Here is a 13,035-nt window from a genome sequence, read left to right as displayed (position 1 = left end):
GTAAACTCATCATAATCAACTAAAACCTTTGTCTTCTGTCTACATATATTCCTTCTAAGTGTTTTTGTAATAAGAAATTTTTTTAAAGTTATAAATATAATTTTCTTATGTAGGAATAAAACATTAACCTTACTGAATGCCTTATGTTTTTTACTTTCCTGTTTACAAAGTAAAGTTAGGGAGTGGTGCTAAAATGTGTTGGAGATTATTATGGAAAAAAAAAAAAAAAACATTTTATCTCCATTCCTTTTCCCAAAATGAGAGTCAAGAAAAATTCATTTTAAAGATACACACAGACACAGACACAGACACACACACACACACGCACACACACACACCATGATTTTGTATTTTTCATAAATTGACTTAAATAAAATACAATTCCTCATTAGTAATGTTGACTAATTGTCAGTATGTATTAATAGTGTGAAGATATTTGAGATCACCACAACTGATTTATCCTACAATTATGAATAAAACATGTATTTTATATTAAAACTAATATGTAACAATTGTTGAAAGGTGAAATTGGTGACATTTAAAAAAACCAAAGTTATTAAGGGAAACCCAAAATTTAAAAAAATACTTCTTTTTGTTCTAATTTAATAGAAGAAACTAGTATGGTAGAACAAATATTGAGTTTATATTCACAAGAAACCAGGCCATGAATCTGAATTATGTGATATTCAATTGAAATATCATTACTGTAGGTAACAACTCCTGTGACCAACACATAGATTTTGAAAAGAGCCTTGTGAAATGGTGACCAAATCATATCACCCTTTGGTGCTTCATCTGGAGATGATTTGTCTTTTGGATACTCAGGATTTGAAGCTTATTCTTCTCATTCTTCATAAAAGCCAACTAGGTGAGAGTTCTTTTGGGGTTTTTTTTGCTCATTTATTTTAAATCTGATGTCTGCTCTTAGGGGAAGGGGATGATTGTCCCAAGCTTCCTTTATAGATGACAATAACTTCAGGCTTCCTTATGCTGGTGCTGCAGTTCCTTCTGGTGTTGGATGAGTGTGGCCTAGTCCTAATTATTCTGGGGTTCAGAGGCTTTTTATATTTCTGTTTGAGATCTCACACCTAATATCTTTATGTTATCATCGTGGGTTTTAAATGCATGGGCAATGTGTTTAGCAATTTAAGAAAGTCCTGTTGTGGAAACTGGTATAAATCAATACGTTATTGGAAATTTCCTCATTTGAAATTTTCTTTTTTTACTATATTTTTGAGAAGAGCAAAGACTGTTATAATCGAACATAACTTTTTAATTACTGCATATAATGTTCTCCTGGTTCCACTACCTTCACTTAATATCTGTTCATGTAAATCTTTCCAGGTTTTTCTGAAATCATCTCACTCATAATTTTTATAGAAAAAATAATATTCCATTATATTCATATCCCATAACTTATTCAGCCATTCCCCAATCAATGGGCATGCACTCATTTTCTAATTCCTGGACACAACAAAAAGAACAGCTATAAGTATTTTTACACAGACTCAAAACTTGCACTGCTGATAAAAAGGGCTTGGGAGTCCTCAGGTCGTTTCCAGTATGTATGTTTCAGTTCACAGCTCCAATAATAATTCAATAATGTTCTAGTTTTCCTGCATTCTCTGCCATTTATCATTTTTTCTTGTCATCTTAACCAATCCAATAGGTATTAGGTGGTTCCTCTGTTATTTTATTAGCCTTTCTCTAATCAATAATGATTTAGGTATTTTTTTTTCATAAAACTATAGATTCCTTTAATTTCATTCTTTAAAAATTATCTGTTCATGTGCTTTAAGACTTTATCATTTGAAAAAGGACTTGTATTCTTATAAATTTGACTATGCTCTCAATATATTTTAGAAATGAAGACTTTTTCAAAAACACAGGTTGTTAAAAAAAAAAAAAAAGAAAGAAAAAAAGAAAAGAAAAGAAAAAAGTTTTCCAGCTGTCTGCTTCCCTTCTAGTCTTGACTTCAATGGCTTTGCTTGCATAAACCTTTTCAACTTAATGTAATCAAAATTATACCTTTTTGGGAACTGAATAAAGATAGCAGAGATAAGCTGGGAATTTTGTTGAACTCTCCTATTTTCTCTAAGACTAAATCAAGTCTCTAAACAAATTCTAGAGTGAATGAGCCACAAAAATTCAGAGGTAGAAACAGTCAAAAAGAATCACAAAGATAATAGATAATTTGTCATTTTTCTTACTACACAATTTAAATCTGTATTTTTAAACTAACTAGTTATTGTGGTACACTTCAGTGAAGTGTTAAAATGAAATGTCACTAAAGTCTCATAGCAGTAATTTGGACTGATTATGTAGTAGTTTTTCTCTAGGAACCTACTGGCTCCCAGAAATATATTTCATAATTTATTTTTATTTCACTTAAGATTAAATAAAGGAAAAAAAAATCATATGCATAGCAGAATGCAAGAGGATTCAATATATATAAAGCAATACATTTCCATTTCAAGAAATCCTATATGATAAATACTTCATCTCTTTGCTTCCTTGTAGTTTTTCTTTTGTATTCTGCTTTTCATTTTTTATTCTATTTTTCTCCTTCTTGGACTTTTCCCCAAAAGGGTTAAATTAAGCATGAATATACATGTATCTGCATGCATATATATGTACATCATTATACTTGCACATATAAACATATATGTATACACATATACTTGCCCATATACATATACATAAAATTCTATAATCATGCACAAACATATATATACATATAGATAAACAAGTATATGTAAAGCTGACTGCATTTTTTCTCTCATTTTTTTAAGGAATTGTTTTTTTCAGTACATTTTTATCACTTCACCAAAACTACATGTCAAGGAGTTTTTATTTTTTCAATCAATTTTTGAGGTTCCTTTATCAAAATTTTGACTTTTTTTCATAGTTCTTCTGCATATCTCTTATTTCTTTTCCAACTTTTTTCTTCTGTATTTTTTATTTCATTTTTAAAATCCTTTTTGATCTCTCAAGAAAATTTTTTGAGCTTGAGAGCAATGTGTATTCTCCTTTGTTGCTTGACATGTAGGGATTTTGCCATTTCTTTCTCTCCTGGATATGTGTTCTGATTTTCCCTGTCTTCATGGTGGCATTCTAGGAACAGGGCCCTTTTGGGTTTTTGCTCATATTTAAAAGTTGAACTCTGCTCCTAGGGCACAGAGGAAGCTGTCTTTCTGCTTTGGTTTCGTCCTGTGTTTTTTGTTGACCTGAACTAATCCAACCTGTTGTGCCAGAGTTTGGGGATAACAGTTTGTCTTCTTTGCCTGGGTTGCAGGACTCACAAGTGGCCACTGAGCCAGGATGGAGGATTAACTGTTCATCTATGCTTTGGTTAAGAACCTCTTGCTATAATAACTGTACCATGCCTGTGCTATGCTTCCCTTTTATCCAAGTGAGGCAAACTTTTCTTAAAGTCCATACAAGACAGCTTGATCTAAAAAATTATTTCATTGTAAAGTTTTGTTAATTATGTCATGCCAGAATACATTTAGAAGCTTGACTTAGCAATTGTGGAGAGCTCAGCCAACTTTGTAGCTTCTCTTCATCATTTTAGCTCTGTCTTTCAATCTTTAAATTCTTTTATTCAGTTTTTTTTTTGTCAATCTAACATTTATTCAATAGTTGAATTTGGTAGAAAGTAAGCAGATATTTGAATTTTCCATGTCTTGCCATTTAGTCCATTTTTTCAATTGTATATGTTATTTCAGAATTTTTATATTTTGAGATTTTCATGTTAAAATATTTTCTGATGATACAAATATTGTTGGGGAAAAAAATTGAAAGCTTCCATGTTACAAAATACTATCATGAACCTATAAACACTACATTATCCATTTTAGCAATGGGGCAACATAATCAAACAAACTATTTGTCTAAATACTTCAAATATAGCAACTGTGTAGGTGTATGTTGTAAAATGCCTAAAAGAGTAAAATGATGTATATCTCAGGGAAAACATAACCCATCAATATTAATAAGCTGTACATGTACTTTACATAAGGTCCAAATAGAAGGCAGTGAGGTGAAAACTTCTGATTGGGATGGATAATTAGAATGACTTAGAAAAAATGAATGGCAATAACAGTCCTCTAAAATATAAAATCAGAAAAGTGAAAGTAGTGTTATTGATGTCACGTACTTTTATATTTTGGTTTTGATAAAATGATATATGCAAAGAATGCTTAAAATCTTAACATTACAAATTATAAGTGTTTTTATGAATTTTACAGATAATTTTTATGACTTAACAGTCATGAAATTTGATTCTATACTTGATTTTTAGTAGCTAACAATAATCACTTCCACTGTCTTCATTAAATCTCACTAAACTTTTTTTCGCATGAAAAAGAATTATTGATGATTCTGAGGATGCATTAATTTCTTGCAACTGTATTGAATATGCAAGTTATTTAAATTAATTTCTTCTAATAATTTCATTGTTTCAGGTAAAAATGATGTAAAGATTGTTTAATCTGCAAAACAAAAGCTAATTTACTCCAAACTCACCAAAAACTCTAATGTTTCATTCCAATAAAAAAGGACCTACTATTTATGCAAGCATTCTATTTGCATATTAATTCTTTGATCAGGGAAATTGTTGGTCCTGCTAGTATTGTTGTTTAAACCTTTTTTTGCTTATACTATAGTGCCTGGCACTTTTTAAGTGCTAAATGTGTGACTGTGTTTTACTCAATTCCATTCCTTAGGAGTAAAATGTAAATGTGTGTGTGTATTATATATAATATATGTATGTATGTATATATATATATATATATATATTATATATGTATACACACATATATATATATATATATATAAGTATGCATGTATATATGTGTGCATACACCCCTTGATCTCAATGAACTTAGTCTATTGTGTCATATCATATATAAACCAAAATGTGTAGGGATTTTAAAAACATATCTGTATAAATTATATGATGCAAAAAGAGTTTCTACAGGACACAGAACAAACCTTAATATTTTCTTGGGAACCAGAAATTTAAAAAAAATTCAGGGATATATATATGTAATTGATAGAATGTACCAATAGTGTATTTATGAAACAGAAATCAAATATTTTAATTGGAATTTGGATGTCAGGGAAATAGTTATAGAGTTATATTTATGCCAGAAAATAAAGGGCTTTAAAGACCCATTGAGGAGTTGGTATTGTATCCTAAAAGTAATGAGACTGAATAAAAGTACTTGACCTATGAAATAAGAGAATCATGCTTGGATTTAGGAAAATAATAAAGTCTATAGGTTAGAACTTCACTTAGGATGTGGTTGCAAATACTCCAGACAAGGGTGGATGAAAGAGTGAACTAATACAGCAGGTATCTATAACCCAGTGGTTGCCTTGAAAAACAATATTCTGTTAAAATTATAAAAGCATAAAAATTAAATTGTTCATTTTATGTTACCAGTTGAATGTTACCTTTTTAGGCTTACTTTTTAAAGCAAAATGAGCTGCAGAGTTTTCAATTGACTGGCCTGAAAGTAAATAATGATATTTTTTCCAATTAAAAGTAATAACAAGAATTTACTGGAAAATGTGCCTTAAATTTATCTGCAGGATTATGTATTTTAGGGAAAGAAAATGCTTTGTCATATCTAGTGCTATAATAAATGAGGATTTTATTTTAAAAGATACTGTTATTTCCAAAAATGAGTGGTCATATGTAGAGGTATTCATACATCTGCATGTATACACATATATACACACAGGAATATGTATATATGAATATATTTATATGCATATGTATACACACATATAGATGGGTATGTACTCGTAGAGATTAATAAATGGAAAATATCTTAGCTTTAAAAGGTCAAGGTCTTCCAAGACAACTGGGGTCATCTTCAGGTGTCCTGATCTATACCTTGACATTGGACTCAGATGACTTTGGAGGAGATAGTGAAGATAATGTTTTTTCACAGCTCTGTCTCATTTAATCCAATTCATTTGTATGTCAAGACATAATACTCCCAATGTCATTGATCCTTTTTGATAATGGACAGCCAGCCAGCAATATATGTATTCATATAACCAATACATATGTACACACATGTATAAGTGTGTATGCACATATACAGATATACCTACACTTCACATTTATTTTGGAATTTAAATCATCAAAAATAAGTGTGTTTAGGCACATATAAGTACATAGATACATCCACTCATCTTAGAATTAAAATGTACATACATATGTGTAATCTACACTGAAAGACTGTAATGTATTTGATTGTAGGTTTTACTTCATGCTTTTCAGCTGCTTTGTCAGTACCATCCCCTTCATACTCTTTCTCCTTTTTGCATATTTTAAAACTTGTGGGATTCCTTAAAGCCAATTGCATTATTTTATATATATAGCATGCTTCCTCAGAAATTGAAGCAGGTCCATTATCATTATAATAATCAATTAGTTGCTTTTCCACTAATTCCCACATATCTGGCTCTAATTTTTCTTCCTTAGAGAACCAAGGAGATGTATACTCTAATGTTTCTAAGAGTCCAATGATCTGCTTCCAATTTACAATCAAGCCTTACTTTTTTATTAACCTAACTATGCTTGCTACACACTTCCCTTCGGATAGGGAAGGCTTTTTCCTTAGTATTTGCCCAATTTTAGAGAAAAAAAACGAAAGTGACTAATTTACTCACCCTATTTCCAGATCACAGGGACTTCTCCACAGAACTTAACGATCATGTAAGTCAAGCTGCTGAGTGTAGGTCCGAGGTCCATGTTGGGTGCCAAAATGTAATGTTCGGGCTAGCTTTCTGGAGGATCTCAGGACCACCCTTGATCTTATTGGAGGAGTGCAGGAGGCAGAAGAGACTCCAGGAGGATGGTCAAAAATGTAATGTCTCTTTTTCAGTCCTTCTTAGCCCTTAAATACCTTGGTATGATTATATCATTACAGTACACTATGCATATTGTGAACTAGAGAACGATTACATCACCATGCTAAGTACTAAGTATATATATACAAAAGAACCATCATCTCTTCAATTCCACTGAATTAACCCCTTATTGTAACTATCCTTGTTTCAAGTATACCTCTCCAAAGTTCCAGCCCTCTACAGTTTTACTTTGTGAAAGGTTTCTATAAGGATGGTCATTACTGGGGATTGAGAGTTCTTTGAAAGAGTTAAGGACTTAATAAAATATTGTCTCAGGGCATGCTTTGATTTCTGTGTACATTAATATAAAATACTACATTCATAGTTAGAATGACAGTCTCAATTTTGAAAAGAGTATGTATTTTTCATATATTTATATGAATATAAGTTGTTTTGTATCAGTAGATTACAAGCTTGAAATTTGGGATCTTTTTAAAAATCTTTGCATACTTATTATCTATTAAATTGCCTGGAAACTGGAAGGAACTTAATATGTACATTTTGATAATGATTAAGTGTCCACAAAGAGTAGATGAGAAAACCATCAAAGTACTAAAGAAATATAAATCTATTATGTTTCCCACTAAAGTATAAGCTTCAGAAGACATTTGATGCAAGGTAATTAAAGTCATATTACAAATTGCACTAAGAATAAGAACTTTTATCTAAGAAACATTAAAAAACTTAAAAAAAAATTGATGGAAGAAAATCATACAATTAGTAGAGATCATTGTCAGAATGTGAGCATAGGTTTTGTAACTTCTAGCAGATTACTAAATATTGTTGGGGAAAATACACATGATATATAAACACATATGTGTATGATACACAAGTATACATGATATGTGCATACGTGTATGTATATATTCATATAAATTTACACATATATTTAGTGAATTTGTTTCAATACGGTTCTTAAAGAATCAAAGAATTAGAAAGTTTCAATGAAACTTACTAGTCATATGGTCCAATCAATAAAGAACAAGAATTACCATTATAAGATGCTTGACAGGTGGTAGTCTAGCCTCTTTTCAAAAACCTTCAAGGAGAAGAGACTCACCATGTCTTGAGAAAGATTATCTGACTTTTAATTCTAATTGTTGGGAAGTTTTATTATATTATATGTTGTTTTATATATTATTCATATTAGCCTAATTCTAATCCTAAATTTGGCTCTTTCAACCTCTAGTAGATCCTGGATTTGTTTCTGGGCTTAATGAGAACAAAGCTAATTCCTCCACCACATGACAGCCTATAAACACCATGCTTATATCTTAAAAATGTCCAGGCTCCAGGAGGTTTTTTTGTTCTCCAGGCTAAACATGACCAATCAATTCTTTTCTTTATATAACACAAATTAAGTCATTTCTCCTTACTTATTGACCTTGTTATGGACACTTTCCAATTTACCTTTTTTTTAAAATCATAATGCTGAAAAGTGAATATAATACTCTAGTTGAGTACTCAGAAAGGCAGAACCACAATGGTATTGTTATCTCCAAACTACTGTAACCCATGTTGTCATAGCAGTCCAAAATCACTTATACTGTTGTCACCATTGTGCTTCTTGCCCACTAAAAAATCCTTTATTTTCAAATAAAAACTTTTTTTTAATTTTATCTTATCTTTGAGATGATTTTTTTTTCATCTTGAAGGGTAAGATTTTAAATTTATTAGATGCAATACAATATTATATTTTGCCAATATTCTTTCAGATCATTCCTCTACCAGTTACAATGTTAATTTTGTCTTACAAATTTATTGTTATATTCAAATTTGATGAACATATAATCTATGTCTTTATCTAAGAAATAAAGAAAATGTAAAAAAAAGCACAGAGACAATCAGAAATTCTTAACATTTTTAGTGGAGAAATTCTTCCAGGTTGATATTGATGTTCTTTGAATCTGGTGATCCAACCATTTCTGTATCAATCTAGTTATAGTATCATCAGTCTATATCTTAAGAAACACATTGCTAAAATCTAAGTAATCAGTATCCACATAATCATTCTCACCTTCTAGTTTAGTTATTCTGTAAAAAGGAAATAAAATTATACTGTCATGACCTATTTTTTAAATTGCTCTTTTTGATCATCATATTTTCTAGACATTTGCCCATTATTTTTAAATGATTAATCTTAAATTTTCCCAGGAATCAGTCAAGATCACTAATCCATGTTATGTATATATAAGGGGAATATTTCTCCTTAACTAATCTCGTGAAACCCTTACCATTTTTCATGTTTTCAAGTGTCAAAATTATTTCAGTTATTACATTTTATTGTTGATTTGGTACCTGATGATAAAGATCATCTGTGTCAAAAGAATAAAGATCACATGAGGGCAAGTAGTTGCTTTATTATTGTATTCCTTTTTATATTGTTCATCACTTCCTGTCACATTTTTCCTCTTTTAAGCATCCTTCCTTTTGTCACTAAATAAACAAAATATGATCAAATAAATTAATCACACATCACCAGCACCACCACCATCAGCATCAAGTCACTATCTACCCCACTAAAAATCACAAATTCCTTCTTTGATCCTTTTCTTTCTTTAAGTACAGCCACACACACACACACACACACACACACACACACACACACACACTCAAACTTTGATGTACTTAGAGAATAACACCTCATTTATATTTTGTATCCTCTATTCACTTTTTTTCATTTAAGTTGCTGGTGAGTTTTCATTATATACAGATATATGCCTTCAGAACAATTCTAATTTTTGTCATGAAACAGTTTTCTATTGTAACTGCAGAGTTGTTTTTTTTCCCAAAAAATATTTATTCTTCCTACTCTTACATTACCTGATATTTTTTCCATTAGATCACATTAATCCTTCCTGTAATTTGAAAATAATTTTCTCATAACATATTAGTCTGTCAGTTGTGTACTTCATGTATGTGACATCTAGAGCAGAATATTTTAATATATTCACTAATATTTTCCAGTAACTATAATGGTTGGATTTAGGACCTAGATCAGAAGGAAGATTGAGTAACTCTAAACTCTTCATAACTTACTCTCAAAAGAAATGCATGTAGTTGAATATGGATCTCTAGAGAACCAAGAACCAACTTTCTTTAAATCAACTTCTATATTGCATGCAACATTCAACATTCATTGTTTTCCAATTTAACTCCTCAGTGTCTTCTGTGGTAGAATTTTTTTCCTAAAATCCTCCCTTTGATATGCCACAGATGCATGTCAGACTAAGTATTTATTTCCTCTCCTTTATCACAAACATTAAGATGAGTCAATCATTTCACTTTTTTATTTTCATAATATATTTATTTGTTTTTAAATCAAATTAATTGAAGTGACCTTAATTCTGTCTTTTTACATTACAGGCAAAATGTGTAATTTATATGGCATATCAGAAAAGGTCCTTTACTTCTGGATAAGAAGATGTGGGTGTCAATTTTTGTTTTGCTAGGTATTGCTTTATGACTTTTTGAGAAAGTTATTGAGTTTTCTCTTTTAAAATCTTTCCTAATACATCTATAAAAAGAAAATATTTACTTGTATGATTTCAGTTTTCTCTAGTTCACATTTTCCTCTTCTTTGATTAATAATCTATTCATACCTAATTAGCTTTGAATATTAAATGAGAAATTGTATGTTGTTCCTAGAATATTTTATATTATGCTAGATTTTAAGGTATTTGTTTTTTTATTCCTATTACAGATAGAGTAATAATGATACAGAGATTGGATTATAAAAACTTCATGTCATTTTAAATAAATAGACATTAATCTTATTGCAGTTTCTGTAATATTGGGAAGTATTAGGTTAAAATTAACAGTAAAATGATCCTTAATGTCTTAATGTTTAATTGGTAATAATTTAATAAACCTTCCTTCATAGGAGCCTTATAAGGAATCCATTCTTAATACATTTTCTATGATTTATGGTAACATTAGTTATTTATATGGCATGTGGGTTTTCTGTTCTGCCTATATGTGTATGGTTATTTCAAGGTATTAATGGACAGTAAATACTTAACAATATCTGACTAAGGAAAGTAAACTTTCTGCAAACTTAATAATTTAATTGTGTACAATTAAAAAAATCTATAGTAATTCCTAGTTTTACTGATGCAGAACACTACTGTTATAACTGATTGGCAATTGAAAGTATAGATTCAGATATGAAATTAAAAGAATAATATATATTATCCTTTCTACAAAAGAATAAAGAAGCTTTTATGAACATTAATTGAGTTATAGACTACTGTTATATATTTATGCTATTGAGACAAATAAAATTTATAGCATACAATACAAATGTCCCTCAAAAATAAATTTTCTCCACAACTGTTCTTTGCTAGCTACATGATGGTCACTAAAATATTGCGCTTATTTGTGTTTCATTTTTCCTTTTTTAATTTATCAATGATAACTGTGCCTCTAATAGAGTAATAATGATCGAATAAAATAATTCAATAAAACATATAAAATATTGATAACCTTTAAATACCATTCAAATTTTATAAATAGTGCAGATTTGAAATTTAACAGCTTAAAACTGCTCTTTGACTTGAGATATTGCAGAAAACCCTGTAAAAGTGCTAGCCATGGAAAACTATGACAATAACAAAATGATGATGATTATACAATGCCACTGCTCCTGCTGTTGATAAATATTACTGCTGAGATCACCAAATATTTATGCTGGTTGGTAAGAGTATTCTCTCTCCTTTAGGAATATATTTGGAATACTAATAATATGTTAGAATAGACATTGGAGAAGAGCTATTGGTCAATAACAGTAGAGGTAATCTCTTCGTCAAAAATCAAAAATCCTAGAAAGAGTCCGGAAGCATAATCAATCGCCCATCTACCTGTCTTTTGATATTGGACCAGAATCCCATTAAAACAAAAAAAGCAAGATAACATAGTCTTTACTACAATTCCTATAACACTCAGACAAAAGTGAAATAAAATCAGTGTTAAAAGACTATGTACCAGCAAAATAAATAAATGAACATTACCTAGGAGAAGACAGGAAAGGAGAAAATATGCAAATACAATATGAACAAACAAACCAGGAATTTTCCTATATTGTGTTTCTAGATTTCAATTCTCTTTTTGTCTAGACTGGTAGAGCAATTAGACAGAGTGATGTTGAATGTTTTCTTTTTTTTCTGACACATTACACTACAAAATGTAATATTCTTATCAACAAAGGCTGTCTTACTCCTGAGGACCTGAAAGTTATTTCCAATGGCTTTATACTGCACGGTAAAGATGAGAGTAACTACAGGAAGATATATAAATTCCTTCAATGTAAGTAAATACTTACATCATACTGAAAGAATATGCTTCAGAGAATATGCATTCAGGAAATCAGAAAAAATTTTTAATGATGTTTATATATATATGTGTGTGTATGTGTGTGTGTGTGTGTGTGTGTGTGTGTGTATTTTCAGGAATCATGATGAAATAAGTAGCTATTAAAACATAAATATTATGATAAAAGATAATAAGCAAATTGAAAAAAATAATTTTAATAAGATCAGTTTTAAATGTGTAACCCTTTTAAATTAATATCACTTAAAACTGAGTTCTCCTGCAAGTCCTAATCCATTTATAGTGTGCATAATATTTTTATTATATTTTATGGAATATTAGGTATTTGAGGTATTTTCATTTATGCCTCATTTATAAGAAAATTGTATATGGATGTTTCTTTAAGATTCAATAACTCCTACACTTTACATGGTGCTAAATGACATAAATATACTTCAAATTGTACTAATTAAAACTAACAATTATATGAACCTTATATGAAATGAACCAGAAAATTAAAACAGAATATCCTTGAGTTTTGACAATATGAAATATAAAGTGATGATTTTATTTGATTATACTTTTGTAATCATTTATGTACTTCCTTTATCTCTGCTTCCCTCACTCAATATTGTCTTATGAATGCATTTCTTGATTCTTTGACTTTATCATATACATTAATCTTGAAAAAATAATATTTCATCCTAGACCAAGATGTTAGCTTGTTCATTCTTCTCATGATTTCTGGTAGTGAATGAATTATTCCTCAGCGTTCTATATTCATGTTAAGTTTTTCTA

At 29.8% G+C, this 13,035-nt stretch overlaps 1 long non-coding RNA gene across 1 annotated transcript; it reads left to right on the top strand.

Moving 5' to 3' along the window:
- Positions 1-714: 714 nt before the first annotated feature.
- On the top strand, positions 715-12,209 carry LOC116420550. Its single transcript, XR_004230901.1, has 3 exons — positions 715-868; positions 10,297-10,382; positions 12,136-12,209. It is a non-coding gene; the product is annotated as an uncharacterized LOC116420550 (long non-coding RNA).
- The last annotated feature ends 826 nt before the right edge of the window (positions 12,210-13,035 follow it).

Source organism: Sarcophilus harrisii, chromosome 1, assembly GCF_902635505.1.
Source record: "Sarcophilus harrisii chromosome 1, mSarHar1.11, whole genome shotgun sequence".
Taxonomy (NCBI): Eukaryota; Metazoa; Chordata; class Mammalia; order Dasyuromorphia; family Dasyuridae; genus Sarcophilus; species Sarcophilus harrisii.
Note: the sequence above shows the minus strand (reverse complement) of the source record. Positions and strands in the feature narration are given on the sequence as shown.